We start from the raw sequence: 8603 nt of genomic DNA on the forward strand, positions 1-8603 counted from the left end.
TTGGCAATTTTAGAAAAAAGTGCTTATTTCTTAATTTTCATGAGATTTTTAATATTTTCTAAACAATTTGAAGTTTTCTTATATTTTATTTTCGATTATTTAACGTACTAGTCGCCATACATTACCGTCATTATATCAATTTAATTTAACGGAATCTTTATAGCACTAAGGTGAACACTATATAATATTATAGACGTTATCGTTAATCTAATAGCAATATGGCAAATGTATTATTAATACTAACATTGTATACAATTATACCTTTACCATAACTTCATCGGATGTTGAAAGAAGTTTTTCGAGCTACAAAAATATACTTTCAGACAATTCTCGTTCGTTTGATATAGAAAATATAAAGAAAGTTCTGATAGTTTAATGCAATACGTTTACAGGTATAACAGTTAGAGTAATCTTTATGTTTATTGAATTAATAACAAATAAATATAATTTTTCAAATAACTATCATTCTATTTTTTTGTAGATTAAAAAAATTACAATTCATAAAAATCACTCGAAAAATTTTGAATTCAATAAAAACATTAAAAAAAATTTGTTACATGTGTACATTTTTTTTGCATATTTCAGATTTTTTCATGCATATCTTACAATTTTTTCGTGCATATTTTTCCTTTTTTAGCTCCTACAACTTCCGAGCCCTAGTTATGACTTTATGAGATAATATTATATTGTCATTCAATATACTCATAAAACTCAGATATTGTTGTACATACCTATATAAAGAATTAAATAATCTATTATTGTCTTAAAATCACATTTATGTTTTTTTGGTGTTATACTGCATTGGTTGAGTTACGCAGATAATAATTCACTTTTAGGCTGTTAAAATTAATATAAAAATATACCTAGAAAATATAATTATATATGTACTTACTTAGATAATACAATTTTTTTTTAGACTGTTTTTTTTATTTTACAATGATTTTAACAATCAGTTAAAAATTTACATTTTTTTTTTTTTTTTTGTGTCACTTTAGATGAGATTTATAAAATATACGTAAATAGAGAACAGGTAATAATAATTTTTTATTTTTGTAAATAATTTAATGAATGGTTTCGAAAATTTTGATTTAGGTGATAATAATGATGATGAAGTATTTGCAGATAAAAATATATTCTGAGAGAGGCGTAAGTTTAGTAACCTAACCCGGTTTATAATGTGGATAGCTCCTTCAGTTAAGTTTAGAGTAAACATTTTTAAACTCTACAATTGTAGAAGATATGAAAATCAAACTTTAAGATATTCTAGATATTATCCAGTAGAATTAGTATAATTAAAAAAAAAATCATATTTAATATGAAACTATTTGGAGTTAACACGCAATTTACGTTGAAAAATACTAATTTTTGATAATAAATATTTACTTTTTTCAATTTTATAAAAATAATTTGCATATTTCTGGTTTAATTTCGCATGTTGGTTGATAGCCCAATGAATTAGTTTTAAAATAAAAATTAAATTACGTTAAAATGTTGAAAAGTTTTGTAAAAAAATACGTGGTAGGTTTGGTTTTGTTAAAAAAAAATTTAATCACCCTTAACTTCCAAAATAAAAAAGTTAGACCCCCTCTTTCAAAGGTATTTCTACATCGTTTTTTGTGTACTTTCATTCGGCGTCGACCGTTCACTTCCCTCTAGGACACCCTGTATATCAGAAGTAAGAATGTAATTTATAGTGTTGAACTGTAGTTTATTATGGGATATAACATGTTCATTTTAGCATAGGTGTGGTTTAATTTTTTATTGATGTGTATTTTCCATGTTAGTTTTTTGCCGAGGAAAACTCTAAAGCATTTAATTGATTTCTGAGATTGTAAAAAGTAAAATAAAAAGTAATGATCAACAATTTAGATTATTCGATGTGATATCCTGGAAATTTTTTTAATATTATCGATGCAGATTATTTTTATTTTTTTTTTTTTTAAGTTTTTCAAGTTTAATTTGTTAATATTTACAATCTATATATGTATTATGTACAATAAGTAAAATTGGGGAAAAATTGCCGTTAATGACTTAAAGAAAGACTCGTTGTCAAGTCACAATTTACATTTATTTAAGATTTATTCACATATATTAGTCACGAGACGGTTCAGTTCCGGGAAATCGGGTCAGTCTCAGTCATGGAAAATAACATTTGGCTAAATTTATATTGCGTCATCTACACTCATTCGTTTTCTATCCGAATCCGATCCGTCAGTTTAGTCAGTATCCGTTCAGTCTAGTGATGGGTATAATCGAATGATTTCAATAATCGAAATATTAGTAATCGAGACATTTTTATTATCACGAGATGTCTTGAAATAATCATTCGAAATGTTCAATTGAAATATAATAGTGTGTAAACGCTAACTGAGAACACTCAATATATTTGGGTGGAAACCTGAAATTTGAATTTTGATTTTTTGTTGGTTTTTATGACATAATAATGTGTATTTTTACAAATTTTTAATTTTTTTAAGTTAAATAGACACGTGCATGCGCAGTACAACTTTTTTTTCTTAAATGGCAACCACCTATTTCAACCACTAATTATTTTTCGCCTATTTTTTTTAAAGAATTTTGGTAGTTAAACCAACTTTTTAAGTCCAAAATTGACCAAGTTACAGCAATTTAACCAAAAAATTGTAAAATGCGCACGATTTTAAATTTTTTGGATTGCAACTCTGAAAATAATTATTCTAGAATTGTTAAGGCTTGATATTTTCACTCTAATTTATTAAAGTGATATTTACACGTTATTATAATTTTATCTACTGCATAATTTTCACTTTAATTTCGGTATGTATTATAACTTATAGTATAAAAAACGTAAATAAGCAGGCATGTTGCTTATTTCGTGACATGATCTAATGGATTTAATAATTATTAATATAATAATGGATTTAATAAAGTTTAATTGGAATTTATTGGAGTTAAGTTTAATTGGAATCAATAATTAACAATAAGTTTATTTATTTATTGATTAATTTAACGAATAATTTGTTCAAATTTTTGTCCTCCGTGAACAAAACATGATTCAGCACACCGCATGAATTCTTTATTTGTTGCAGCAGTAATTTCTTCATCAATCAATTGATTGCAATGATATTTATGAAATTTTAATTTGAAATAGAAACGTAATCTAATACTTATCGTATTTTATAAAGCACTATAAAACTAAACATTAGGTATTTCCCTTTAGTGCTCGACTTGAAAAAATTAAAGAAGGGGTACTCTGTTTGCTTAAAAAATATTGCGTTGCCAAAACTTGTTAAGCGTTATAATTATAACATCATAATAGTAGGGGGACGCTCAAATTTCTAAAAATTAGAAGGAGTTCGCCGTCCCCTTGCGTCCCCCCCTTAAGTTGAGCACTGCCTCCCTTAAACGTTTATCTTTATAACAATTTGATACAAAATTAAATTCGATGAAATGAACATGAACATATTTATATAAATTGATCATTTCGATATTTTTCATCGTCCAAACACGTGTGTTATTCCGTGATTAATATGAATCATTCCGAAAAAGTTGATAAGTTATTTATTTATTGGGAGTGTCAAAAAAATGCACATCGTGCAGCACAAACTTATGTTCATCGTTTCCCAAGTATGCTTATTAATTTTTTTATGTTGCTTTAGATAATTTTTTAAGTTAGTTTCGTTTTTTTTTTGGTAATTACTTTAGATAGAGAACATCCTGCTCATAGTTTTATTCATAACTTAGAAAGGAATCTTAGAATAAATTCTTAACTGCTGCAACAAATAAAGAATTCATGTGGCGCGCTGAATCATGTTTTGTTCACGGAGGACAACAATCTGAACAATTTATACGTTAAATTAACCAATGAATAAATAAACTTGTAACTTGAATAAAAATTAAACTTATTGTTAATTATTGATAAATTCCAATAGAATTATTCCATTAAATATCACGAAATAAACAACATGCCTGCTTATTTACGTTTTTTCTGCTATAAGTTATAATACATACCCAGATTAAAGTGAAAATTATGCAGTAGATAATAAAAATAAAATAAAATCATTCAAAATATTTTTTCATTTCGAGATGAAGAATTGATTGTTTTTAAAATAAACGAGATATCACTCGAAATAATCTCTCAGGTATATAATCGAATTATTATTTTCATTTTTCGATTATATATCTCGGTTACACCCATCACTAGTTCAGTCACAGATCCGAGAACTTTTGAATTCTCGTCAACAATATTTTTTGTTTTGACGGACGAGAATTGTAGGCGAAATGGATGACGAACAACTCATCAAATATGTTCGACACTATGAAGTGCTGTACGCAGTGGCGCATTTAAGGGGGGTGAAGGGGCAAATGCTCTGGGTGGCAAATTTTTGGGAGCAGCAAAATATTCTAACTTTTATTATTGATGTATTCATGATTTTTTTAATTTTCACACCTTTTTCGGTATTGCTTAGTATTTTAAAAAATATTGTTGAGCATCTAATAAGAAATTAAAAAAATTATATATATACACTATATATATATATATATATATATATATATATATATATAATATATATATAAATATTACCTAAATGATATATATATATATATATATTTTTTTTTTGATAAAGGAGAAGGGCGGAAAAATTATTTTGCCCCGGGGCGCGTATATATTAAATACGCCACTGGCTGTACGATCTTTCAAATCCAAAATATATGGACAATGTCTATATTGAATTTTGTGTATGAAAGTACTATTTTCTCAAAATTATATTATGAATTTTTATAAATACACATTGCACATTGCACACAATTACAGAAATCATTAGATTATTTGAACATTAAAAACATCGTTATGTTCAATATTATCGTATTTTTTCTAGATAAGAATGGTATGGATTACGATCTACGAGTCTAATAGATTTTTATTAATAATATCGTGTAGTCGTCTTCGTTACGGTGCGTGATATAGTTGAGTACATCGTTTGTTGTTACGTTTTTTTTTTTGGTACCTTATTGTTTTGCAAATATGTCTAGAAAATTACGAGCTGATGAACAAATATTTTTGATTGGGTCACCTTCTACCCAAATACTAGGCTCAAAACTCCCGTCTATTGGACAAGTGCTTTCAGTATTTTTTTATAATGTGAGAACAGTAAAACTTAATACGAGAGAAAGTGATTCGTTAGCCGTTCGTGAATGCAATATTTTTTGGGAAAAAGCTCGAATTCCTGTCCGAGCAGTTCAGCATTGTATTAATAAACTTTTAAATGTGTACGAAGAATGGCGTGCTCTACAAAAAAATTCACAAAAGGTAGGTGATTCATTTAAATTAAAAGAAACAGAATTCATAAACAAACTGAACAATTTATTTGATATTGCACATGTTAATGCTTTAAATATAATGAAAATTGAAAATGACAAACAGTTTTTAATTAATCAAAGACTTCCTGGTCGAATTGGCTGTCTTGGTAGTATAGACAAAAAGTTACTTGAAAATGAAAACAAAGCAAAAAAACGTAAATATAGTGAAATAGAAAAACTAACAAATCGAAAACTTCAACATTCAAATTATAATGCAACTGAAATTCAAAATCAATTATCTGATAAGTCCTTGAGTTCATTGTCGTCATCGTCAGATTCTGAATTCACACAATGCACTTGTATACCAATGAAATTATCAGAAAAAAAAAGGGGCCGCACAAATTTCATTTCTCCAAAGCTTGTTGCTGCATTAGATCGATGTAAATTAAGTGTACGGGACTCAATTTATATTATTCAAGCAACAGCTGAAGCATTGGGTAACAATGTTGATAGTTTGGTTATAAATAAATCGTCCATATATCGATGTCGTGATGCTTTACGAGTTGAACGTGCCAATAAAATTAAAACCAATTTTCAAAGTTCTATTCCTAGTTATATAACTGTCCACTGGGATGGAAAAATACTACCAACGTTAAATGTTAGAGACTCAGGTATTGATAGATTATCGATTGTTTTAACCAGTAAGAATCAAGATTTGCTTATTGGTATCCCAGTTAGAAAAATCAACGGGAAAAGAAAAAGCTAATGCTATATATTATGCATTAGAAAATTGGGGCGTAACAGATGTTGTTCAAGCTCTATACTGTGATACCACCGCTTCAAATATAGGGCGTTTAAATGGTGCATGCGTTTTATTGGAGCAAAAATTGGGAAAAGACTTACTTTACCTACCATGTCGCCACCACATATACGAAATAATTTTACGTGGCGTTTTTGAAACTGTACTTCCTTATACAACGACAAGTCCTGATATCCCACTATTCAAAAAGTTTCGAAACAATTGAAATGAAATTGATATTAGAAATATAACTTCTGGTATAGACGACCTTGAGTGTTGCACTGCTTTAGAAGATGTACGAAATGATATTCTCCACTTTTATCGAGCCATGTTGCAAAAACAATGTTACAGAGATGACTATAAAGAATTACTTGAGCTATCTATAACATTTTTGAATGGTAATTTGGACAACAAATTTAAAATACGTCCACCTGGAGCAATGCATCAAGCTCGCTGGATGAGTAGAGCTATTTACTGTTTAAAAATATATATTTTCCGAAATTAATACTCTTTATCATCCTCTGAAAAAAACGCTATTCGTGATATTTACGGGAAAGAAATTGCATGCTCGCTAAATGTAGTAAATGACACAGCGGAAGGAGCAGTTAAACTTATGGAAGATTTTCACGGATCTTTAACCAAAGACGATAAGAAGTCTGAGTTGCTATTACAATGTATACAAGAACACAGAAGACTATATCCTGATTGTAAAAAGGAAACATTGAAAAAACAATTTTAATTAATAAAAATTCATAATATAATTTTGAGAAAATAGTACTTTCATACACAAAATTCAATATATCTTGTAAATTATAATAAATAAAAAGAAGTATGTAAGAACATAATTTATAGACAATTTTATTATATTTAAAATATATTATGTAACAAATTTTAATTTTCCTAATTGTAAATGAGTTATATATGAAAATGTAAAATATATCATTAAATTATGAATGAATTAATATACTCAAATTTCAAATTCAAGTCGGCACGGGTTAACCTTAATAGATTGACTTAAAACTTTTTGTAGTTCATTTTTGTAGGCATATACACAAATTAAGTGGGTGAGACCAACAAAAATGCAAAAAAAAAAATTTAAGGAACACCCTAATGGACATATATAGTGTCAAGAACTCTTTTTTGCCATGCCTCATGCCAGGGCCAGATTTAGGGGAGGGCTGAGCAGGCTGCAGCCGAGGAGCATCCACAAATTCAGGATTCCCACAATTGTATATATAAATAAGGATACAGAAAAAATATTTTATTTATATTTACACATATTAAATTAAATAATATTAAACTTTATTTGAACATTTCAAAAATTTAATTTTACCAACTAATAATAGATGTATTAGCGTTTATTGACAATGAACGGTGTCTAAAAATGGATAAAATAGGTTTTAATGCCGTCCGTATGCATCTTCGATTGTAATAATATTAGTAAAAGTGTTTCTAAATATACACATATGGGTAGAGCTTGATTTACAAATTTTGGGGCCAGGGACTTAAATAAAAAGAGGCCTCATATAAAATTATAAATTATCTTATTCAAAAATATATATTTTATATAATTAAATATTACATTTAATTACATTGGTATTTTTCTAGGGCTTTCGATAACAAATGAATGTGTCATCATATGATAATTGTTTTGTTATTTCGTGTTCTACTGTCAACGGAATCGGATTATTAAACCTATCTTGAGATAAACATGTTTTCAATCAAGTTTTTACACGTTTTAATGATCGTTGCTACAATTTGTACAAGGAATTGTCAAATAGATTTGTAACTAAATTTCAATACTGAAAAATGTTTGTATTATATTCATCGATTTTAGATATTTAAGTTGGTATTGAGGGTCATCTATCAGATCATTAAAGGTATTATCATCGCTAAAAAAAAACATTTTTAATAGTTTCATATTCGTTATAATTTATTTACAATTTTGTATTAAGAAATAAAGACCAAAATTATTCATAATTAACTTGTATACACATCAAATTGTTTTTTAATTAGTATCCAATTATTTAACTTTTTATGAATGAGCTTTAATTAACTTTATACCTATCAACACTAATAATATTATTTTCTATATGAATCACTTGGTGAATCAAAACTCATTTTGGGTACTAGTACAACTAGTATCAAAGTTTTTAACAATTAAATCTACAAAATGTATTTAAAAATATATTTTCTTGATTATGTGTAAGAGGCCCCCCCCCCCACAATGTATACCGCCCAGGGGCCACCAAATACCTAAATCTGTCCCCGCCTTATGCACTCACTTTTGTTTTTTCGGTTTCCTCGTCCAAAATGATCGCGATAATACACAATTCTTCGTCAATGAAATTTCCCATATTCACAATGTAATTTTAATATTATTAAATTAAATAAACAAAAAGATGCAAAAAAAATATTTAATACGTTATGTATAAACGCGTGTTTATGGAATACATTTATAATATGACATACAAAAAAAATGTCATGCTTCGCTTAAATTTTATATCACGTTTATCACTTTCAC

Source organism: Sipha flava, unplaced genomic scaffold, assembly GCF_003268045.1.
Source record: "Sipha flava isolate LNK unplaced genomic scaffold, YSA_version1 237_pilon_pilon, whole genome shotgun sequence".
Lineage (NCBI taxonomy): Eukaryota > Metazoa > Arthropoda > Insecta > Hemiptera > Aphididae > Sipha > Sipha flava.